This window comes from Cynocephalus volans, chromosome 9, assembly GCF_027409185.1.
Source record: "Cynocephalus volans isolate mCynVol1 chromosome 9, mCynVol1.pri, whole genome shotgun sequence".
In the NCBI taxonomy this organism is placed as follows: domain Eukaryota; kingdom Metazoa; phylum Chordata; class Mammalia; order Dermoptera; family Cynocephalidae; genus Cynocephalus; species Cynocephalus volans.
The window spans coordinates 65,885,262-65,911,542 of NC_084468.1; the positions used below are offsets into that span (position 1 = coordinate 65,885,262).

Consider the following 26,281-nt stretch of genomic DNA (forward strand, 5'->3'; position numbering starts at 1 on the left):
TGTGTCCCAGTGTTTCCCTGGTGGGCCTGTCTCCCCCAGTGCCCACGCTCCAAACCCTTCCCATGGGACAGGCCATGTGCTGGTCCCTTGCAATGACTCACCAGCCTCTGAGTGGTTCCCTTTCTCAGTTGTCTGTGGCCCCTCACTCCTATGTGTGTCCACAGGAACCCTGTTAGGGTCTTGCTGGCCTGAGGGCCACCAAGGCCCTCTTCTCCCCTGCCGCCTCCAAGCAACTTCACACAAAGCGCACAGCTGTGGCTTTTGCCAGCTCCTGCTCCGTGTGCTCACGGAAGGGCCAGGCTTGAAGTGGCCAGATTCGAAATGGTGGGAGTGGTCATTTCTTTCTCTCATCGTGGCTTTTCCTGCCTTTGTGAACTCCGTACGTCTCTCCTCCTCTTCCCCTGAGCTCTAGTGGCCCCAGCTTGGCTGTTGTTTCTTTTTAATAGTGGTAAATTAGTTGATTTGTGGGAGAGTGTGATGCTGGGGCCACCTATTCAGCCATCTTGACCAGAAGCCGTTTGTGTTGCAGAATTTTTGGAGTGTGCTGGGGAAAGTAGCATTTGCTAAGTGGGTCATTATCTAAAAAATTTGAGAACACTACAGGAAAATACAAAAGCACTAGACGTCTACTTGAATATGGATAAAAGGTAGCAATTGTGCTCTTTGAGGTGCTTCTTAAAGTGAGAGATAAAAATCCTGACATTTTTAGAGTTTAGTTGTACTTGACCATACAAATGTCTACTATGTTTACTATGCATACATTTCAAGATATTTTCTCTTTTTATTAACCTTAACCAAAGCTAATGCAGCTGGTTTACCCAAAATTATTTAGGGGTAGATCTGTCTGAAGGCTTTCTTTTAGCCATATGATTATACATATTTCCATGAGGAGAAAGTCCTCATGGATCTTCAAATAAAACAGCTGCTACTATCCAAATAGGTATGGATGGTGGTATGAATGTAACACACTGTATTTCTTTCAATAGATGATTTGTTACATGGATTCTTTTGGAAGAGCTGATTATTTCCATACTTGCTCTGCATCCCTCTCTCCTCTTTGGCTTCCTCCTTCTTTACCCTACAGCCCTGGGTGGAAAGAAAGATTTTCTTAGAAATTCAAATACACAACAGCAGAAATTCTCAAAACTTTAAAGGGACAAGAAACAGTCCATTAGGAGAAAAATTATATCACTCCAAGAAGATGAAAATAAAGGATATTACTTCCTGATCTTTACAATATTGAGTAGGGAAAAGAAGGTCCATACTTTTACATTTGGACAAGGACAAAACTTCAAAGCAATTAATGTGGCAAAGTATAACCTAAATAGTTCCCAAATGAATACAAATAATGAGTTTATCTGTTTGTATGTTTTGTTTTTTTGTTTTAAGCAGCTACAAAAAACATGAAGAAAAGAGCTAGTCAATGTGTGTGGATATAGGGTCTTCCTTGTGAGGAATAATATCATTACTATATTGTGACTTTAATCTTACTAAATCAGAATCCCCACATATGGCATTAATTTGCAAGTTAAAAATTTAATAAAAGACTTATTTTCCTCCTAGATGCAATCAGTGGTTTTCATTTTATATCAAATGAGAATATTTACTGTACTTCATTGAATTAGTTCATTAAATCATGATAAAAAGAGTATAATGACATTTTTCCTCATTTTAAAAGTTTGCAATTATAGTCTTATGATAGGTCTTTATAGAATGCCTTTTTCGCTAGAGAAAACACCTTATATTAACTTCCTAATATTTTAAAACAACAGGAGTCCCTATTCATAACACCTTCAGTAAACTGTGAATGTGAATAAAATCATGCAGGCCATTTTTAGTTTGCTAATTGAATAACACTTTAGTTTATCCAAAGCGGTTCCTAGAGACTATAGCAACAAGTAGTTCATTTATTTTTAATTGCTGATTTAATTTCAGCTATAACACTCTTATTTAGGAAATGACTTCATAGGAGAAAATATGGGGCAGCAAGAGGAGAAATAATGAAATATGTAATAATCTTTAAGATACCATCAGGCCCAGGGCTTATGACACTATTTAGAAGAAATGAGGCTAGTCTGTAGCTTTAGCTTTCAAATGTAATGTATGTTACATTTGTAATAACAATAAATATGAGGTTACTTCAAAAAGTTCATGGAAAAATAGAATTAAAAGATAATATGGATCTTTCCATGAACATTTTGAAGACCTCTTGTACGTATCTTTTATTTTTCTTAATGGATTAAATGTATTTACATAAAGGGATGTGTATTGGCAAGGAAGGAGCACTGTGTGGAAATCTGGGAGGATGGTTCTATGTCCTGCTTTTTTTTTTTTTTTTAAGAGATGACCGGTAAGGGGATCTTAACCCTTGACTTGGTGTTGTCAGCACCACACTCTCCCAAATGAGCAAACCAGCCATCCCTATATAGGGATCCGAACCCGTGGCCTTGGTGTTTTCAGCACCACACTCTCCCAAGTGTGGCCCCTATGTCCTGCTTTGAAACCATCCAGCTCTGTGATCTCAGACTTACAAGGTTTTTTTATTTAATTCAAAATATTTTAACATTTACTTGTACGTATTTGTGGGGTACAGCATGTTGTTTAAATACATGCACATACTGCACATTGATTCACTTAGGGTAGACAGCATAGTTTTGTACCTGTTAGTCTACCACTTCTCTTCCCCCCACCACCCTAGCTTCTGGTAACCATTATTCTACTCTCTACTTCTCTGAGAAACACTTTTTTTCCCTTTTTTCTTTTTTGAGATATCATCTCACCCCAGTTAGACTGGACATTATTAAAAAGCCCAAGAACAGCAAGTGCTGGGAAGGATGCAGGGAAAGGGGAACTCTTCTACGCTGTTGGTGGGACTGTAAATTAGTGCAGCCACTATGGAAAACAGTATGGAGGTTCCTCAAACAACTACAGATAGAACTGCCACATGATCCAGTAATCTCACTTCTGGGTATATATCCAAAGAAATGGAAATTATCATGTTGAAGGGACGTCTACACTCCCATGTTCATTGCAGCTCTATTTACAGTAGCCAAGATATGGAACCAACCTATGTGTCCATCAATGGACAACTGCATAAGGAAAACGTGGTATATATACACAATGGAATACTACTCAGCCATAAAAAAGAATGAAATTCTGCCATTTGCAGCAATATGGATGAGTATGGAGAAAATTATGTTAAGTGAAATAAGCCAGACAAGGAAAGAGAAATACTGCATGTTCTCATTTATAACTGGGTAGAGGAAGGAAGGAAGGAAGGAAGGAAAGAAAAGAGCAAAACAATATGTTGAACTTTCAGAAGGGGAAAACAAACCTAAGGATACTAGAGATGGGGGAGGAGACAGGAGAGGGATTGGGGAGGGATAGGTTGGGTAAAGGGCATAAAGAAAAAATCATGATTTGTAATAATAATGTGCTTATAATAAATAAAAAAAAAAGATTCCACATATGAGTGATATTGTGCAGTACTTGTCTTTCTGTGCCTGACTTCTTTCACTTAACATGATCGTTTCTAGTTCCATCCATGTTTCTGCAAATGACAGGATATCATTTCTTTTTACAGCTGAGTAATATTCCACTGACTATATGTATACCACAGTTTTTTAATCCATTCATACATTGATGGGCATTTAGGTTGATTCCATCTCTTGGCTACTGCGAATAGCATTGCACTGACCATGGGAGTACAAGTGTATTTTTGATATATTGATTTCATTTCCTTTGGGAATATACCCAGTGGGATAGCTGGGTAAATGTAGATCTATTTTTAGCTCTCTGAGGAACCTTCATACTGTTTTCCACAATGCCTGTGCCAATTTACATTCCCACCAATGATGCAGGAAGGTTCCCTTTTCTCTGCATCCTTGCCAGCATTTGCTGTTTTCTGTGTTGTTTATAATAGCCATTCTAAGTGGCGTGAGATGATATCTCGTTGTGGTTTTAATTTGCATTTCCCTGATGCCTAGTGCTGTTGAGCATTTATTCATGTGCCTTTTGGCCATTTGTATGTCTTCTTTTTGAGAAATATCAGACTTACAATTTAATGTAGCATGCCTAGATTTCAGTTTCCTATACTATGGAATAAACTCAAGAATATCTAATGTACTTCCCAAATTCCAAATTCTGAAATTAATTCCATAATCTTCAGGGTGTGCCTACAACATTAGCATGTTTTAGTAATAGCGATGAGTACGGGATTATAGTCACACATAAAGGATCCCCAGTTCTGCTGCTTACTTCCAATGCAATCTTGGGCAGGTAATCTTTCTGAATTCCAGTTTATTCAACTTTAAAACAGAGTGAATGCTCCAATAGCAGACATTGTTGATGTCCTGCTCCATAACCCCTGGCCCACTGCAGCTGCAGGGGACAGCTCCCATGCCCATCAGCCACCCACCTTTGGGCCTGCCTTGGTCTCCTTTGCTTTCTCTGGGCTTTTTATGGTGCCACAAGAGCTTGTACAGTCCAAAAGTGTCAGGGATTTAATGCCCCCAGGTGAGATCCTCCACTAGTGAGAGACAGAAGTCTTCTCTACCCTTGGTGGGACAATTCAGAGGTAAATTCACACAGTTCCTCAGATGGTCCCCAGCTGGATAGAGCTCCAGTTGCCCACAGTGGTAATCTGCTCATTCACTCACCCTATACTGGTGAATTAATCTCTCATCTCCCCATCTCACTTTTCCTGCTAACTCATTGTGCTTCTTGGGATCACCTCCCAAATAAACTACTTGCACACAATCTCTTGTCTCAGGTTTTGCTTTTGGGAAACCCCATTTCACAATTGCTGTGATGCCTGAGAACAGGTGTATAGAGCACGTACTAGATCCCACAGTAAGACCCCAACAAATAGTAATTATTATTATATCTGACAATTGAAACAGAATTCGTGAATTTAGGCAATGTTTAGATTGTATTTCTATTGTTAAGTGGTGTTTACATCTTGCTAGAGCATATTTACACAATTTTATGAAGTATATCAAATGCAAAGAAAATTTTGTAAGTGGGGAAACTTTAGATATGATTAAAATTTGGGTATAGGAAAATATTTACTAAGGAATTTTTGCTCTTTTTCACTTTCTTGTTTCTCCTTTTCATTGTTTCATATGAAGTCATAAATCTATTTCTGTATGTAATATCATGAATTGAGAACTATTTTCTTGAAGAAATAAGTTGAAGATCATTAATAATATGAAGGAAAATGTGTATAAATATAAATCCTTTTTTTTTTTTTTTTGGCATCTGGCTGGTACAGGGATTGAATCCTGGACCTTGGGGTTGTCAGCACCATGCTCTAACCAACTGAGCTAAACAGCCAGCCTCTGAATTTTGGGGGGCGGGGGTAGGGGAGGTCTGACCAGTAAGGGAATCTGATTTTTTAAAAGACTAATCAATAAATATAAATCTTTTGACTACTCTTCAATGATTGCACAGTTGTTCAATCATCAAGGTCATTTATTCGACTTTATCTAACATGGAAATTTTACAAAAGAATGTTAGATACTTTGTATTTCCTTCACTGCTAGGATTGAATTCCTTTAATCATTTCTTAATGTATACCTTTCCTAAGCAAATGCACTTAAAAAGTATGTTGTTTCTTGGTGTTAATATGTCTCTCTTCAATTTAAAGTGTATTCTCAGCTTGTAAGAAATTCCATGAACAAATACACAACTTATCTGAAAGTTCTTTAAAAAATGATAAAATGGAGAGGAATGAATCTTGTAGCAAGGTAGGTATGTCAATACTATCAATTCTTTTTTTTCCTTTTCCTTTCTTCCCCCCTCGGCATCTGGCTGGTACAGGGATCAAACCCTGGACCTTCGTGTTTTCAGCACCACACTCTAACCAATGAGCTAACTGGTCAGCCCAGAACTATCAATTCTTAATTGCACATGCTAACAGAAAAGACCGCTCTAAGATTTCTGTATTTATGAGCACAGGCTTACCCCGTCTGGGCTTGCTCCAAGACCAGAAAAATATCCCGTGGGCAGTGTCAGGCACATGCAAAGGGAATGGTTTTTCTTGATGAAGGTGTGGCAGCCTCCTGACCCTAGTATATTGGTGGTGGGAATATAAATTGGTTCTTTCTGGAAAATAACTGTCTATCAGGAATATTTAAATATTCATAACTCTTGATCTGGTAATTTCATTTGCAGGAACATTTCTTAAGGAAATAATTAAAAATTTAGACATTTTATATGTGTAAGATGTTTATGGTGTTATTTATAATAGCAGGAGGGAAGAATGAAAGAAAAGGAGGAAAGAAGAAAAAAGAAAGGAAGGGAAATGGGAAGAAGGAAAGAGAGAGAAAAGAGAAAAAGGAAATTGAAATCAAACTAATATTCAGTAACCAGAGAATGATTCAATAAATTTTGATGTGCTCATATGATGGTATTTTGCAGCCATGAAGATAATTTTATTTATCTATAGCAATGTTTTGATATCATTCATGTGTAAAAACTTCTATTGCTCAAGAAAAAAGTTACAATAGGCAAATGATATAAACAGGAAATTTACAAAGTAAGAAAAAAAAGGCCAGTAAATATTTAAAAAATCCAATCAGTAATTGTCGAATAAATTTAAATTACAAAAACTACAAGCTATCATTTTTGACTATGAAAATGGCAAAAATCCTAAAAAAATTATACCCAGTGCTGCCAAGAGGGCTGAAGGCCTTTCTATAAAACAGCAATATGTATCAAAGCTTAAACATATGCATACCTTTCTACCCAGCGTATTGGTTTTGAAAAAAATATTCACAGCCTAATTGAGATTTCTTAAACTTTTCTTTATAGCAACTTGTTTCTACCTCGTTAGTCAGATATTAAAAGGTAAACAGGAAGTGTGATACATATTGTTATGTGAAAGAAGCCAGTCTGAAAGGGTCCATAATAGATGATTCCGTTTCTGTGACATTCTGGAGAAGACAAAGCACAGAATCTGTAAAGAGATCAGTGGTTGCAAGGGCTTTAGGGAGGGCTGAATAGTGACACAGGGAATGTTTTTAGGGTTGTAAAACTGTTCTGTATGATACTGTAATGGATCATGTATATAATGGATACTTGACATAATGCATTTGTCAAATCCCATAGAACTTTACAAAGAGTGAATCTTAATGTATGCAAATTTAAAAAATCTTTCATGAGGTGATCTCAGGATAGAATATAGACGATGACAAAAGAATCTAACTGTGTTACAAATGTGTGAAATCACCTCACCAGAAGGGGAAGGTGGAAAAGTTACTGATCTAAGTCTCTTTGCAAATGAGTGGAGTCTAAGTGATTGAAGGCAAACGAAACTGTACATGATGAAGACCACATAAATGCTGTGCTTTAATTTATAAAGTTGTATCTCATGGGGTATATGTTAACAGTTCTGAAAATACTTGTATTATAACAGTTTCTGTTATAATAGCAAAAGACTTGGAACTGGGTGATTTATAAAGAAAAACAAAATTTATTGTTTACAGTTTCTGAGGCTGAGAAGTCTAAAGTCCAAGGAACACATCTGGTGGTGGCAACAATGACCCAGGGGTCTCACATTGCAAGATGGTGGAAGCAGAGAGACCACGAGAGAGAGGGAGCAAGGGAGAGAGAGGCTCTCATGTTCTCTCCTTTTAAAGCCCTCAGAACCACGCCCCTGACCACCATTTTCATCCGTTCACTACTACACTGGGCCTACAATCTAATCACCTGTTCAAGGCTCCACCTTTCAATTACCATAATAGGATTTCCCACCCTCTTAACAGTCACAGTCGGGGCTAACTTTCTAATACATAAAACTTGGGGACACAATTTAAGCTTCAGGGAATTTAGGGGGGACATAATTCAATCCACTACACTACTCTACATGTGTACTAAAATTGAACAATCAAGGAAATGGATGGCTGATGGTGAGAGCCTAATTTCTCACTATTGGAGTCAGAGGTTACAAACAAGGAAGAAGGCTACAATGATCTATGTGGTAATGGATTTAAGTTGGAGACATCAGAATAAACTCATGTTTATCCTAGTATAGATACAAATATGGCTACATAAAGAACAATTTATAGATATATGCAGATAGACGGGTTAGTTAACACACATATTTCCTTGCTCTGACAGCTGAGAGGGCCTAGAAGCAATCACACCCCAGTAGCAATGAGCACATCTGGTGCCCAGATGCTGGTTTCTAATACCATTCTCCAATAAAAGAAACCAGAGACCCTTAGAGATATGGCAGATTCTAGGACTGAGGCAGAGAATATACAAGATGATACTAGAGCATTTAGTAGTGCTAGAAAATAAGGAAGTGCTCAAGACAAACAAACCCACAGTGATGGGGGTATTTTAGAGGGATGTAAGAGACAACTAAAAGAGCTCCCAGAGGCTGAAGCTGGAAAAATTTCAGCAACAAAATACATAAAGAAGTACTGGATAACAACCCAAAGGATAAAATAAATATTCACTAGTTTGTACCGATTTCAATAAATGGGTGAATAATTAAATAAATGGGAAGAAGGGACAAATCTCCCATGGTGCAGGAGAATACCAAACAATTTCTGTAGGTACTCTACTCTCAAGGAGGTGGAGCATAATTCCCTGCTCATTGAGTCAAGGCTGTTCACAGTGACTTCCTTCCAAGGAGAACAGTATGGAAATGGGGAAACTTTACAGGAGAGAAGCCTGACAGACACTACCTCACAGGTGATTGAGGTCAACACGAACAGTGATGAGTCATGTAGATAGTATGTACTTTAGACATAATGTGATGAAACTAGCACCTGACCTCTGTGATTTTCCTACCACAAATCCATAACCTCAGTCTAATCACGAGGAAAATATCAGACAAATCCAAACTGAGACACATCCTACAAAACATATGACCAGTGTTCCTCAAAACTGTCAGGGTCATCAAAAGCAAGTAAAATCTGAGAAATTGTCACAGCCAAGAGGAGCCTAAGGAGACATGACAACTAAATATTATGAGCTCTCCTGTATAGGATCCTGGAACAGGAAAAGGACATTAGGTTAAAAACCAAAGAAATCTGAATAAAATACGGACTTTAGTTAATAATGCTACATCAGTATTGGTTCATTAATTGTAACAACGGTACCATAGTGATTTAAGACATTAATAATATGGGGAAACTGGGTGTGGCTTATATGGGAACTCTATGTACCATCTTCACAATTTTTCTGTAAATCTAAAACCATTTTTTTTTTTTTCAAAAGATGACCGGTAAGGGGATCTTAACCCTTGGCTTGATATTGTCAGCACCACGTTCTCCCAAGTGAGCGAACCAGCCATCCCTATATGGGATCTGAACCCATGGCCTTGGCCTTAGTGTTATCATCACCACACTCTCCCGAGTGAGCCACGGGTCGGCCCCTTAAAACCATTTTTAAATGAAAAGGTTGTTAACAATGATTTGAAACAGGAAAAATAGAAAAAGGACACATGGCTTGTGGTAAACAGAAATATGCAGCACAAATCTCTTACAAAGAAGGGTTTGCTACCGGCTGCTGGGAGGGCACTTAGCAAGCAGTCTCAGCAAGTCAGCTCTTCCAGAGTCTGCCTCAGCTGTAGAGAGATGCTCTTCATGAAGTCACACCCTTTAGAAGTAGCCCACACCCAGTGACCGAGCGAGATGAGAGTGGCCTGGCCATTTCTGCCTGGAGAGGGACAACTCTGATGGGTAATATTCACTCCAGAGCTCCCCATGGAGTTGGCTCAAGCTTTGTTGGGTCTACATTATGTTTCAAATTCTCCCTCTGCCCAATCCAGCTTCATCCCCTTTCCTTCCACAGGTTTGATGCCTAATAAATAGCTTGTACCCCAAACTCCATTTTTGCATCTGCTCCCAGAGAATGCAACATGGTTTTTTAGGGAACTCTCTCCTGCTATCCCTAAGATCTGGAAACAGAAAAGATGGGGAGAAAAGGAAGAGGAGAATACTGGCCTCTGCATGGTAATGAAAGAAAGAATCCTAAGGGTGGCAGATGGAGGTAGCTGTAGATGAATGGGTGGCAGAGAAACTCTTCATGAAACGCCAAAGGGAGAGTTCCCCAGAGCTACCATCCTGGACTGTCTTGCTCAAAGTTTTGATCCACTTGATTGTGTATAGCCTTAATGTGGAAACTTAGCAGCTGGAAATGCATACCATCTGTTCTAGCTGCTGGCCGACTATGCAGGCCGGGGTCCTGTCCTCCCCATCAGCTCCTTGAAAACGCACCACCTGCTGACTCAGTGCCCCTGATTTAACAGAAGAGTTTTACTTAGTATTAAAGATAATTTTCCTCTGATCCTTACCTGGGCCTCAACTTATACTTAAATATTGAAACATATTTACCTAAATGCCTTCTCTGATATCAATTAGAGAAGTTTATAGACATGAACTTATATCCTTATTTCATACACATATTCTAATACAAATAGCATCCTGGTATAGTACTCACAGTTATTTGTGTCTGATGCAATGGACTGTTGGTGTCCCCCAAACTCTAATTAGACTTGAAACTCTAATCCCCATCTGAGGGTATCTGGAAGTTGGGCCTTTGAAAGGTAATTAGGTCATGAGGGTGGAGCCCTTATAAGAGCCAGAGAACTTGCTAGCCCTCTTTCGGCTAGGTGAGAATAACAATGAGAGGTCAGCAGTCTGCAAACAGGAAGAGGGACCCCGCCAGAACCTGACCACATGACCTTGATCTCAAACTTCCAGTCTCCAGAACTGTGAGAAATAAATTTCTGTTGTTTAAAAGCCCCCCCACTTTATGGTATTTTGTTATAGCAGCCTGAGCTGGGTTGTCCAACAGCTTACTCCTTTTGGGAAATACCTATGTTTGTGCCTTGAGATTTTGTGGGACCAGTCAAGGTGCATATGTGCGTGCTCTCTCTCCACTCTCTCTCTCTTACTGGACAAAGGGCAGGCACACAATCCAAGCCAGGATAACCAGACTTTTGCCCTGGCATTTGAGTTTTGGCCAGAGTGACAGAAAGTTGGAAGATGAAACTGACTCCTATGATTGGTAATGCCTGCAGGGATGGTTTTTCGCCTGTCTGTGGATTGACTATTCAACTCTTCCCGTGTGAGCTACCCGGACCCTTCTATTGAATATCTGTTTCGTGGGCTTAGCCTGTGCCTATCTCTGTTGTTTGACCCCAAAACAAAACAATAACAACAACATCAAAAAGATCCTACTGGATATATTTCTACTTTATATTTTTTACACAGCAATTCATGCAAATAAAAGGTATTTCTACAACACTCCTGAAACATAGAGGAAGTTATTACAAAGTACAGAGGGTAGTTAGAGGGAGGTTGCCAAAGAGTGAGGATTTTTCTCAAATTCCACCAATTCCACTTCCAGGAATTATTTTAAGGAAATAATTAAGCAAGCAGTGGAAGATGTGTGTGGTAGGTCATTGACCACAGTTATTTATAAAAATGAAGTATAGTAATAATCTAGATGTCAATGGGTAGTTGCAGTCATCAAAAATGTAATGAAGGCTTGTATGTGTTAATATGAAAAGATATTCTGATATACTTGTAAGTGAAAATGTGATTTAAGACACAGAACACTTGCTTTTACAAATATGTCTACACATGTAAGTATTTATAGAAAAAAATCTAGATATGAATACACAGAAATATTGTCAGTTGCAATCTGAATGGTGAGATCATGAGTGGTTTTTGTTTTTCTCTTTATATTTTTTCAGAAATGTCCAAATTCGTTCCAAAGAGGTCATAGTACATCTGTAATCAGAAGCAATCAGTGAACTATTAAAAAGTAATGTTCTTGAAGGATCTTCAACAATATAAAAATGTTAAGTAGGGAAAGAGGAGAAAGTGCTATTTTTAGCATCACCTTATTTATATAAAAATATTCAGTGTTTTAGAAGAAAATACACCAGCATATTAACGTGCTTTTCTCTGAGAGGTTAGATTATCAAAGATTCTAAGATTCTTATCAATAAATATATATATATGCAAACATATACATATATACCTAAATAAAAAAACAAATTTAAATATAGATACCAATATAAATCCTGTTACAGCACAGGACAAGAAAAAGAGTTGGTTATACATTTAAATTCAATCTCTTTCTGAAGGAGAGATTTCATCTTATTGGGGAGGATGAGAAGAATTAGAGAGACGGGTGATCAGATCCAGTTGGGGATTAACCCCAAAAACAAATCAGGGGCTTGGCCTCTTTTTTTCTCCCAACTCCCTTTGCTAAGGCCAATTTGATTCATGTCCAATAGTTCTTCCAGCTCCCTTAGTTATTATTATTATTAATACAATTTGTTCCCACTGAAACTGTGATGTCATTGGCCATATACAGTAGCCATGAAAACCTTTGTAAGTGTGTTAACACTTCCACTTTTCTAAGTTGATTTATTGGAAGAGAATAACTATTTACTGAATGTCTACCATATGTACAGCCTTAGAAGAAAAATTAAAAAATTATAAAATATTGTTAGTCCAAAACATTAAACAATAACTTAACAGTGGCATAACAATTCAAAGTCATTCCACGATAGTGTACCACTGCCCCAGAGGCAGGATGACATAGTAGCAGGTGCATGGACTTACGAGGCAGACTGCACTGGCTTCCCTCTATTGCTTTCTTATTCAATGTGTGACTTTGATGTATCTCATAGACCCTGTGAGTATCAGTTTTCTCATCTGTAAATAATATCTCAGCTGAAAATAATAGCTTGGTAGTTAGCCTCCAAGACAGTCTCTAGTGATTTTTCCCTCCTGGTGTTCATAACCCTATATTGTAGTCACTTTCTACACTGAAAAGAGCTAATGTGATAACCAAGAGGATATGGTAGAAATGGTACAGTGTAATTTTCTAAGGCTAGGTCATAAAAGACCTTGTGGCTCCTACCTTGCTTTTTCCTATGTTTTGGATCACTCATTTTGTGAAAATCAGCTGCCATGTCAAAAGGACACTCAACTAACCTATGGTAAAATCTACATGGTGAAGAACCAGGTCTTACCAATAACCAGTGTCAACTTGCCAGGCATGTGAGTGAGCTACATTGGAAGCAGATCTTCAGCCCCTGCCATGGCTTCAAATGACTGCGGCTCCAGCCAGTGCCAAGGCTGCCATATCATAAGAGATCCTGAGCCAGAGCCACCCAGGTAAGCTACTTTTGATTTCCTGACCCACAGAAACTGTGAGATAATCACTGTTTATTGTTTTAAGCCACTACATTTTTGGGTAATTTGTTATGCAGCAATAGCTAACTAATATTTTATATCATGATATAAACTATAAATTAGTGTCTTTTTGTTTGCTTTATCTGCTGCTCTTACCATCAGACAATTGAGAGACAGAGTCCAGGGGCAGCATCTTTGGGAAGGAGCAGGGGTGCTGAGGGCTAATAGACAGAGGCACCAATTTGTACATGAGGGGGCCTAAGGACATTCCTGGTGGGAAGATTTGGTTTCCTCTGTAAGTAGGAAGCATGGAATAGCTGCTAGAGGGAATGACAGGCAATAAAAAAACCAAAACCAAAACAGGGTTAGACAGCGTGAATGTATAATGATCTGAGCTGCAGGAATCTTGTCCTTCTTTATCAATTCTCTGTGATCTCGGAGTAGAAATGATGAAAATAGACAGAAAAAAAATTGGGGAAAGCCCAAGGGAAAAGATCACCAATGGCCAGGATATTCAGGGCATTGGCAGGGAGGACTGATGCTCTTGGTAACAATGTGTATAATTTTTTCTTTGAGAATACTATGATTAGTGATTTATACTATGAATTGCCAATATTGACCATTTTTACCTATAGAAAAGTCAGTTTCACATAGCTCAACTTATATTCACAGCATAAAGGGTAAATCCACATTTTCCCCGTAGAAGAGTTGGGATGGTTGAGATCATTGGTGGGGAAGAAGCAAGTTTCTTAACAAAGCAATCTTCAAAACCCCTTAAGATTAAAGGGGATTTTCTTTGAATAGTCTTTATTTTCCCAGTGCCTGGAAACACAGTAAACTCTTAAAATCTTAAAAAATAAATACACATGCACATGATTTAAAAAGGAAAATACAGAAAGTGTATAAAAGAAGAAAAGTCTCCATCTGCATTAATTGTTTTCAACTGCAAGTAATGGAAATGTGACACCTGACAAAAACTGGCATAAATGATAGAAAAATATATTCATTCATTTATCAGAGATAGAAGATAGGGTTCAGAGTTAGCTGATTTAGCAGCTTCACGGTATCATCAAGGACCCAGATTCTTTGTTTTTCTACTCTGCTCTCTAGTACATGGGCTCAGCCTAAGGCTGATTTCTTTCATAGTTGAAAAATGGAAACAGTTGGGCTTCATGCTTCCTTATATATATCCAACAGGAGAGAGAAAAGCTGACTTCCTGTGAATATCTCCTAAGAGTGAGAAAGCAAATCCTAGATTCCAGTAAACCTTCCTTCTTTCATTTCACTGGACAGAATTGGGTCACAAACCCATTCTTTGGGAACTCACTGTTAAAAGAATGGAATCATACTTAAACCATTCAGAGCCATCCCTGGAGAAAGCCAGTTTTCCAAATGCATTTGGGTAAAATAGATATGGTGCGTCACCCACAGTGTTTATTACCTTGATCCACACCTGCCCCATGTGCCCCTTACAGGGGAAAACACTATCACCAGCTTCCTGTGCATCCTTCTGAAGATATTCTATGCATGTTCCTTTAGATGACATTCTCTCCTCCTTTTACAGAAATGGCAACGTAGTATACACTTTGTCTTACATGTTGTTTTCTGGTAAATGTTTAATTAATAAATGGTAAGATCAGAAACATATTTTGTAAGCCAGATGGCTTTTATACTAATTACACACTTTGCATATTTGCCTTTTGTGCTCCATTAAAGACTTTTTTAAAAAAAGGTTTTAAATGTCAGTTGTGCCAAAGAGGAAATAGGAAGAGGCTTTTGTCTGGGCTGGGGCCAGAGCATTAGAGGGGATTGGCAGACGCTGGGCACCAATATAGTAGTGGCAGCAGGAAGGGACAGAATCCCAAGGGGTAGGTAAAATAATATAAAAAAATACCATGACCACAATAATAGTGAATGTATATTGAGTATCTCCTATGTACCAGCTTGTGCTAAACATATACTCAGAAAGAACCAAGTTAGGTATGCTTGGGCAGCTTTCTCTCCACAACTAAAGATTCTCCTGCAAATGCTAAATCTTATGTTTCTTAGTGTTTAAATAATAGAGACGATGCTTTTAGACTTGGTGAGCGAAACTCCAAAAGCTGTATGAGGAAAGATGTGAGTGCCAAGGCGGTGACATAGCATAATGATGAGGGATGTGGATGATGGAGTCTGACAAACCTGGGCTTGAATCCTGGCTCAGTCACTTATTAGCATCACAACACTAACTGGATATTGGACAATTTTCTTAATGTCCCTGTGTTTCGGTATCCTCATCATAAAATGGGGAGATATCAGAGGATTATTGGGATGATTAAATGAGATATGCATGCAAAATACCTTACATGGTACCTGATACAGAGTGAGCCCTCAACAATCTAAGCAAAAGTTTGATGGTATGTGATGACTTCTAGAGAAAGAGACCTACTCTTACAGCTTTTGATATAACAAAAACGACATTGGTGTGGAAATTTAAAAACAAATTTATTGATGTGTCATTTGTATAATATATACCCATTAGATTAGTTTGTTTTTAGAATTTCATATAAATGGAATCATTTTTGTGTCTGACTTCTTTTACTCGGCGTGTTTTTGAGATTTATCCACATGTTGCATGTATCCACCATTTTTAGTTGCAGAGTAGAGTCGGACTGTACAGGTGTACCACAATCTGTTTATTGATTAACCTGTTGAGGAACTCTTGGGTTGTTTCTATCTTTTGGCTACTATGAATAAAGCTGCTATGAAAATGTTTTTGTAGACATGTTTTTTTGTGGACATATGTTTTTATTTCTCTTGTGTAAATACCTTTGAGTGTAATTGTTAAGTTATATGGTAAATATATGTTTAACGTTGTAAGAGACTGCCAATCTGTTTTCCAAAGTGCTTGTACGTGTTACATTCTCACAAACAATGTATCAGAGTTCCGGTCTTCCACATCCTCTCCAACAACTGAAATTCTCAGTGTTTCTAATTTCCACCATTCTAGTAGGTGGTATATAGTTGTGGTTTAATTTGCTTTTGCCTGAGACTAGGGATGTTGAGTATCGTTTCCTGTGCATTTGGCCAAACATATATCCTTTTATGATGTGTATATTCACATATTTTGCCCATTAAAAAAATTATTTTTGCAAGTAGTGCAAATATTTTTTCCCAATCCGTGACTTGCCTTCTTAGTTTCTTACTGGTGATTTTTGAGGAGCAAAAATTTGGATTTTGGTGATATCCAGTTGATTAGTGCTTTCTGTTTTCCCTCTAAGAAATTGTTGCCTAATCCAAGGTCATGATGATTTTTCCTATGTTTTCTTCTAGAAGTTTTACTGTTTACATTTAGGCTTATGATCCACTTGGATTCAATCTTTATGTACAGGAGAAATAAGAATTGAGGTTCTTTTTTTCTATATAGATATCCAGTAGTTCCAACATGATTTCCTGAAAAGACTATCCTTTTCCATGGAACTATCTTGACACCTTTGTCAAAAATCATTTGACCATACATGTGAATTACATCTAGACTCTTTATACTCTTCCATTGGACTATGTGATTGTACTTTGGCCAATTCCACATCCTGATTATTGTAGGTTTTTAGTAAGTCTTGAAATCAGGCAGTGTAAGTTCTTCAACTTTGTTCTTTTTCAAAATTGTTTTGGCTATTTTAGGTCTTCTGTGTTTTCACATAAACTTTAGAATTATGTTGTCAATTTCTCTTTATCAATGGGAATTTATCAGTAATGTATCCTTACAGACACTAGGCAGCTGTATAAGAGAATGAGGAAAATAACTGTATTACTCCTTTTCTGTTGCTTACTACAAAATACCTGGAACTGGGTACTTTGTAAGAAGATGAAATTTATTGCTTATAGTTTCTGAGGCTGAGAAGTCCAAAGTCCAGGGAACACATCTGGAGAAGGCCTTGGTGGTGGTGACAGTGACAGATAGCTCCTCATGCCTTCTCCTTTTAAAGCCCTCAGAACCACGCCTCTCACCACCATTATTAATCCATTCACTACGGCAGTCTTTACAATCTAATTACCTCTTCAAGGCCCCATCTTTCATCTACATAATTGGATTTCCCACCCTCAACAGTTACAGTGGGGATTAAACTTCAGTGAGTTGGGGGGGGGGGCATCCAATCTACAGCAATGACCGTGCACTGATATAAAGGATATGCAAAATATATTAAGAAAAAAAAGGTACGGAATGACATATATTGTATGTTTTTCTTTTATATAAAACATACGGTAGGAAATAAGAATATATATTTGTATTGGCTTGAAGTTGCTTTAAAAAACTCCAGAAAGATACATAAGACACTAACAAAGTATATACCTCTTGAAGAGAGGGGTGAAGACTGGATACAGGGTGAATAGGGTGTGAGGCTTCATTCTATAGCATTTTATATTATTTTATATTTTCAACCATTAAATATATTACCCCTGAGACTGCTAATATCCCCCCTGTATCCATTTTTCATTTCTTCCTTTTACAAGTAAAACCCTGAGTTTCAGTAGACATCTTGATGCCATATAAGAGATTATATATCTTAGCCTCCCCTGCAGTTAGATAAGTTCATGTGACTGAGTTTTTGTCAATGGAATGTGAGCATGGGTGACGTAGGCTATGCCCATATCACTTTCTTAAAAGGAAATTGCTTTCCTTCTACTTCCTCTTCTTCACCCTTCCTGTGAGCTGGAATATGGATGTGGTGCTGGTGAACCAGCTTTGATCAGAGCAGATGAGGTAACAATCAGAAGTTAATGAAGTTGTCTGGTTAGCTCAGTTGGTTAGAGTGTGGTGTTATAACACCAAGGTCATATTCAGATCCCCATACTGGCCAGCTGCCAAAAAAAAAAAAGTTAATGGAGCAACAAGATAGTGACAAGGAATATGGACTCCTGGCTGGCCTCAAGAAGCACAGCTGCCGGGCCTCCCTGGACTATATCATGAGAGGGAAATAAACATCTGCTTTTTTGAGGACCAATGAGTTTTGGGGTATCTCTGTTATAGCAAGTTAGCTTATACCCAAATACATGAAAAAAAATTTGCATAGCTTATGATGTTTGGCAGTGTAGGAGCATGAACCTAAGCGTCCTGACTCCCAAGCCTGTGTTTCTCACTGCTGATGAGGAAGGAGGTCACTTGCAATGGCTGATTCTATTATCTTCCTAAAGGGCATAATGATGAGGCATGAAGCACCTGCCAAATTCTTCATACCAACCAACCGGTATCCACTTCCACTGATCCAGGTGGGACTAAATGAAACGGACAGAAGAAACTTGAAAAACATTGTTGATGACTTTTGAAATCTTTGGTTGCAAAGGGAGAGTTAGTAGTAAAGCAAACTCAACTTGGAAAAAAATAACAAAATGAACATAATTCAACAGATATTGATACACGAGGTAGCAAGGAGATTATTACTGAAATAAATAAAGGAAGTTTTACTGCAATCAAAAGGAACAAGTCTGCAGTAAGAGAGATGAGGGTGCAGAGTAATCTCAGTATGAAAGTGTTATTCCACTGGCAGAAATTGCTGCCAGCAATAGGAAGTGAATAGGATGAGACAAAAAGGTGAGAAGGCAGAAGTGATAATGCTGTCAGAATATACAGGTGTGTATGATTCTCTTCTAATTTGTTGGCAACATCAAGTATTCAGAAGGAATCCAACTACGTAAATTTCCTAGGCTCATAAAAAGGAGTAATAAGTGGCACCACAATGACTGGCCACAGGGAGAAAGGAATTACTGAGAATGAGTGACAGCAGAGCTAGGGGAACGGACCAGCTCCAGCAGGCCACGCCATCGTCCTCCAGGGAGCCTTCATTTCACAGGAGGAGGCTGCTTACTAAGGTCAGATCTTAAAAGGACATGCATTGAAAAGTAGCACAAACCTACAAAAGTTGAAACTTCCTTGCAGGCTTAGGTAATTTTTGCCTTTAAAAAGAAAACCAAGAAATTTTTAAAATCTGGTTTTTGTTTTTCAAGTAATACTTGCCACAAGAGGGTGAATAAGAAAGGATGAAAGCAACTGCTTTGTGCTGATGACATAATGCTATCAGATGACAAAGAAAAGATAAAACTCCTCAAGTTTTATTTTATTTGTCTCCTCTATCAAAGAGAATAATGTTTTAAGGAAAAAAGGCAGCATAAACACGATTAAAAGGCTACTAAAATCTAGTGTGGTAAACAAGCAACCAATTGTTTTAAATGAGTGAAACTTTCTGGGCCTAAATGAATTATAAATGAAAGACATTGCATAAGTGATTGTAGAATCGATATTAGTCAGTGTTGGGATGCCAGAGAAAAATAAGAAATGCCAAAAGATTGAAGAGGGGCAAATACTGTCCTGACTTGCAAAGAGAATAAAAAGTGTTAGAAGCAGGGAAGAGTCTGAGAACTACAGGTAAATCTAACATTGCCTAGCAAATTTCTAGAATGAATGTTTAAACCATTTTTTTGTTTTAACACAGAGAAAGAGAGGTAAGGACTGGAGTCTATATGAGTTCATAAATGACAATTTCAATTTTTTTTCCATCTATGTCTATCAGACTCTCACTGGAAAAATAAATTTACTGCAGATGTTTTAAATGAAGAAACTTAAAAAAGGGACTATAATACCTACAGAACTGTAAAAGCTTGCTACTCTAGTAGAGTCACCAGAACGATAGTATCAGCAACATATGGGAGCCTGATAAAAATGGAGAATCTCAGTAGGCTCCACCCCAGACCTCCTGAATCAGAATATGCACTTTAACAAAGGTCCCCAAGTGATTCACATGCACTGAAATGTGAGAAGCCCTAGAACAGGCAAAGTTAGAAGAATAAGAAATGGTAAGGCACTCAAAGACTAGTAACATTAAGAAGTCATTACCGGGCTGGCCAGTTAGCTTGGGTGGTTAGAGTGTGGTGTTACTCAGAAAGAGAAATGCTGCGTAAGTGGGAGCTAAAAAAATAAACAAATAAAAAAGAAAGATACAACATTTACAATAATCCATTGAACTTTCAAAAGGAGAGAAGAGGACTGTGGTTACTAGAGGTAGGAAAGAGGGGGGGCAGTTAGTGAGAAACTGGTTAATGGTCACAAAAAATGATTACATTTTGTAATGATGAATATACTAACTATCCTGATTTGAGCATCACGTATTGCACACAGGTGTTGATATTCAACTCTGTACCCCCAAAATATGTATAATCAATTATGTTTTGATAAAATAAACAAATAAAAGTAATATTGCAGGAGAAAAAAACAAGAGTGTGGTGTTATAACACCAGGAACCAGGGTTCGATCCCTGTACTGGACAGCTACCAATAAATAAATAAATAAAACAAAATAAAAAAAGAAGTCATTACCACTCTTAGGGCTTGAAGGAACAGGAGGAAATTGTGAGATGGGAATTGATGAATATACTAAAACCCACAGAACAGTGTACTTTAAATGGATGAACTGTATAGTATGTGAATGGTATCTCAACAAAGCAGTTAAAAAGGAAGAAAAAACAACTAAAAAATACATGCAAAATCTGTATGCGGAAATCTCCAAAATATTGAAGGAAGACAGCAGTGAAAATAAATGGAGGGAACCACTGCACTCATGGAGTAGAAGATTCAATGTTGTTAAGATGTTAATTCTCCCTAGTTCTTCTTTAGATTTAATACAATCTCAATTTAAATCCCAGCATGATTTTTGGGTAGACTTTTACAAGCTTATTATAAAATATACATGAAAAGGCAAAGGAACTAGAATAGCCAAAATCACTTTGAAAGAGAATTTAATTGGGAGAATTCATTTCCCCTCATTTCAAGATTTGTTATAAAGCTAGGGTAATTGACACAGTGTGGTACTGGCAAAAAGATAGGCACACAGACCAATCGAAGAAAATACAGAATTCAGAAACAGACTAGTATGTATATGATCAATTGATTTTTTTCTTTGCCTCTGGCCTGTATGGGGATCTGCATGATCAATTGATTTTTGAGAAAGGTACAGAGGCAATTTAGTGGAGAAAGAATATTTTTTTCTAGATATGATGCTGGAAAAATTGCATATGCCAAAAAATGAACCTCACTCCTTACCTCACACCATATAAAAAAATTAAAAATAGATTGTAGACCTAAATTTTACAACTAAAACTATGAAACTTCTACAAGAAAAGCAATGGCTTGGCATAGATTTCTTAGATATAACACCAAGAACACAATCCATAAGAGAAAAAAAATCAATACATTACACTCCATATATAAATCTCTGCTCTTTTAAAGACTCTATTAGGAAAATAAAATGACAATACTTAGACATAGTTGTTAGAGTATTTGTATCCAGATCTACAAGAATTCTCAAAACTTAGGGCTGGCCAGTTAGCTCAGTTGGTTAGAGTGTGGTGTTGATAACACCAACTGTTTGGATCCCCATACAGGCCAGCTGCTCCCCCCACCACCAAAAAATATCTCAAAATGAAATAATAAAAAAACTCAATTAAAAAACAGGCAAAAGACATGTCCCTGAAGAAGGTGTATGGATGACAAATAATCAAATCAAAAGATGCTGAACACAATTAGTCATTAAAGAAATGCTAATTAAAATTACATTGAGGTGCTACAGCATACCTACTAGAATGACTAAAATTTAAAAAACTGAATATACCTACTGTTGGTGGAGAGTAGAGAACCTGGAACCTCATACATCACAATAAATTTTAGAACATTTTATTACTTCAAAACAAACCCCATGTCTTACCTGTATCTCCTCATTCTCCTCAGTCCTGAGCAACTGCTAATCTACTTTATGTCTCCATGGAGCTGTATATTCTAGACATGTAAGATAAATACAACCATATAATGAGTAGTCTTTTGATACCTTTCTTTTACATAGCCTGTTTAAAAGGTTCATCCATGTTATATGCTGTACCAGTACTTCCTTTTTATGGCCAAATAATACTCCACCGTGTGGATACACCATCTTTTTTTATCTGTTCATCAGCTGATAGACATAGGGGTTGTTTTCACCCTTTGGCTATTGCGAGAGATGCTATGACTATTCCTATACTAGTTTTTGTGTGCATATATGTTTTTATTTCTCTTGCGGATATAAGTAGGAGTGGCATTGCAGGGTCATATGGTAGCTCTATGTTTAACTGTTTGAAGAACTGCCAAACTAAGAGTTTTATAATTTTACCTCTTATATTTTGATTTTTAATCCATTTTGAGTTAATTTTTATATGGTGTAAGGTAAGGGTCTGAATTCTCTTGCATTTGGCTATTCAGTGGTGCCAGCACCATTTGTTGAAAAGATTAGTCTTTCCCCACTGAATGGTCTTGGCACTCTTGTTAAAGATCTGTTGACCACAGACACTTGGGTTTATTTCTGGCCTCTTAATTCTATTCCATTATCTATATGTCTTCCATTATCTATACATCTATCCTTATGCTAGTACCACACTGACTTATAACTGCTTTATCGTAAAATCTGAAATCTGGAAGTGTGAGTCTTCCAAGTTTTGGCTATTCTGGGTCCCTGAATTTCCATATGAAATTTGGAATCAAATTGTCAATTTCCACAAAGAAGGCAGCTGAGATTCTGATAGGATTGTGTTGAATCTGTAGATGTTTGACGAAATTGCCATCTTAACAATATTAAATCTTCCAGCTCATGAACATGTGATGTTTTCCCATTTATTTAGATTTTTAAAAATTTATTTTAGCAATGTTTTTAGAGTATAAGTTTTATACTATTTTTGTAAAATTTATTCCTAAGTATTTTATTCTTTTTCCTGATATTGTAAAATAAATTGTTTCTTTAATTTCATTTTTGGATTATTCATTGCAAGTAGTGTACAGAAATATAATTGATTTTTGTGTATTGATCTTGTGTCCTGTAACCTTGCCGAGCTCATTTATTAGTTCTAATGATTTTTTAGTGGATTCCTTAGGATTTTCTATATATAAGTTCATGTCATATGCAAATAGATAGCTTTACTTTTTCCTTTCCAATTTGGATGTGTTTTAAAATGTTTTATTAAATATTTTACATATTATGTTGCAGGAGGGGTTCAGTATCCAAAATAAAAGTGGCAATAGCTTCTTACTTATTCCTTGTTTCTTATTGTATCCCTTTCTAATTCATCCTATTTATGGTAGTCAGAGTGATCTTGTGCCAGGTGGGATTCTTTGATAGCAAGCCACAGAAAGAAATCCTAGATAACTTAACTCAAAAAATAAAAAAATAAATTATGAATGCATAAACTGTAACAATTTGTACTGTTTTTTTATCACTTGACTCAAGATTCAAATGTAACAGTGTCTGGCCAAGTTTAGATCACATGCTTTCTTAGGTGTACTATGGTGATGAAAGGAAGGTACTTAGGATCCTCTTTTATAAGAGAAATTTACTTTCTACCAAGGTAGAACCTTTACTGGAAAATCTCGCCAAATAAATTGGGGTTCCATCAGTTGCTTAGAGAGTGGTGTTATAACACCAAAGTCAAAGGTTCAGATCCCCAAACTGGTCAGCTGCTAAAAAAACCAAAAACAAACAAAAATTGGGGTTCCATTATTTATTTAGGCGGCTGGCCAGTAAGGGGCTCTGAACCCTTGACCTTGGTGTTATTTACAACACAGCACTCTAACCAATTGAGCTAAATGGCCAGCCCTTGGGGTTCCATTAAAAAGGAAAATAGATCCTGCATTATTAACAATGTCAAATATTCACTACAGCTCTTTTCTAAAATGCAAATTTGATGTCACTTCTGTGCTTAAAGACCTTGGCTCTTCATTGCCTACAGGATCACGTTATAAATCCTCAGCACGGCAATAAAGTTTCTTCATTTCTTAGCCCCTAGCCTCATCTCCATTCCAACGCAACTCGACATTTATGAAATATATTAGAGCAGCTAGAAACTGAAAGACAAATAAGCACTACTGTCTTGAGAATTCATAGTCTAGAGAAAGATATGTGTTAGTATGAACACCTCTCAATTGCATAACAAGTCTAAAGCAAGGTTTGCCTGCAATAATAGCTAGGGCAACCATAAATCCTAATAGGCTTTTAAATAAATCAATCCTTAAACAGGTTTTTGCCTATTGTCTCAGTGGAGTTACTAATAGCACCAATGCCTTTATCAATTTGAAAAGTTTCATATTCTTATAATCTAATCATCTGAGTTTACAACATGAACATTCACCAACAAAATAAATAAATAAAAATAAAATCGATCAACCAAAAAAAAAATTCTGCAGTCTAGTCAATATAACAAAGTGGCGAGGGTCTTTGCAATCGCCCTGACATCCGGTTGGCAGTGTGTAGAGCCCACTTTTTGTATCGCTTACCTGACACCTCTTGTCCATGCCACTGTCTGAACCTCCCCATGAGAGAAAGAAGAAAGTGTCCATATACCAAAGCTGCAGATGAGAATATTTGTCTTCCCCCTCCCTTTGCAAAGCACCTTTCCAGGTGTAATCTTAATTCAACACTTATTGAGCTCCTACTGTATGTTTGGCATAAAGTGGTGGTCCCTATCTTCAAAAGATTTGAAAGTAGGGCACAGAAATTAGTCAAAGTTGAAGTGCTCTGCAAGTCTGGATCCGGTCCAGGTCAGCGGCCCTCTCTATTCGTTCACCTCCATACTTTCTTCCCTGGCTATTCCACCGCTGTCCTGCCAGTTGGATTCATTCTGGGTGGCTTCAAGCCCCTCACCCACCTACCAGAGCAACCCAACATCTGCTCTGCAGCAGCCGGACCCGCCCCCGGAGACTATTCGTCCTTAGTCAAAGTCTGCGAAGCGCGTTTGAATCCTGCTGCCCAGAGGAGGCGGGGACAGCGGGGGCGACAGACTCAAGTTCCCCAGAAATCTGGGTGTTTGAAGTTTCAGGTCAGACTCTGAGGCGCCCCAGTCCAAAGAGGCGATTTGTCTTTTACATAATTCAATAGGCCAGGTTTTCCCTGGGGGCGCAATCCCATGGGCTGATCTCAGCCCTTCACAGCCTCACCACATTTGCCCTGTGCGTCAATCCAACTGGTTCCCCGTCCCCGTCCGGTTGCTATCCTCAATCACCTAGTCGTCGTGGGCCCCCTCCCCGCCCACGAGGGGCTGCGGGAATCTACAGCAAATCTGACACACCTCGCTGCCCAGCGCTGCGCCACCCCGCACACAGCAGGACCTAGCCATTCCGCCAGCCACCCAGACACGCAGTCCCGCCCCAACATCTACTGGAAAAATCCTTCCCCACTGTGGGGTTCCCAGTCCCACGCGCCCGGAGTCTCACCCACTCGGGCCACCCGCCTGGCGCCGTCGCTGCGTCACCCAGTTGCAGCCCCAGCACGCACTCCTCCTGGTCGCCGGCTCTGTTCCCAGAGATAGAATAAGTCGGCTGAGACCCCCCGTGTGACCTCTCCAACTATACCCGGGGGTGGCCTCAGTCCCTACGCTCTAGAGCAGCCAACAGCTGCCTTAATTCTCCAGCGGGGACGTTTTTCCCTAGCGGGCGGTGGTTGCGTCGGCCACAGCAGCAACTATTACAGCCTCTTCCTCTCCAGCGTGGTCCCCTACCCGGCCGCATGCTACAGTGACAGCTTCCAGCTGCCTATGCTGTAGTCCCTCCCTTCTGAAGGGAAGACTTGCGGAGGGGCAACTCTCCCCCCGTGGGGACCCGCCCAGCTCCACCTCGGTCGCCCACCTCTGTCCCCGATGGCCCGCACTCCCTTCCAAGTCGGTTCCTCCGGGCGGGGCGTGCTCGCTCGGGTCTGACTTTCGGCGAGATGCTGTCCCTGCGACCTGTCTTCCTCCAGCCACCCTTCCCCCTCTTCGCAGCTGCTCCAGCTGCCCGCTCCGCAAAGCGCGTGGAGGGCCCCGGGGCTGGGACCTCCGCGCTCAGGCTTTTACTCGGACTCCAGGACGTGGCGGAGCGGGGGATGGCGGCCAGCGCATAGGCTGGGGGTATCTCGCTGGCACCGGAAAGGGTCCCTTGGGGGCCGGCGGATAAATTCAGGGAGGGCGAGCGGGGCGGCTAGGGCCGGCTGACCCGGGCTCGGAGCCCGCCCACCATGCTCCCTCCCACCGCCTAGCCGCACACCCCTTCCTGGGGAAGCAAATGGTCCCTTCCAGGCGGGTGGCCATGTT

The 26,281-nt window shown here is 38.9% G+C and overlaps 1 long non-coding RNA gene across 1 annotated transcript; it reads right to left on the reverse strand.

Annotated features, from left to right (window-relative positions):
- Window positions 1–794: 794 nt before the first annotated feature.
- On the reverse strand, window positions 795–26,204 carry LOC134386604 (uncharacterized). Its single transcript, XR_010024474.1, has 3 exons — window positions 25,839–26,204; window positions 21,904–21,974; window positions 795–1,086 (listed from the first exon to the last, which is right to left on the reverse strand). It is a non-coding gene; the product is annotated as an uncharacterized LOC134386604 (long non-coding RNA).
- Between the last annotated feature and the right edge of the window lie 77 nt (window positions 26,205–26,281).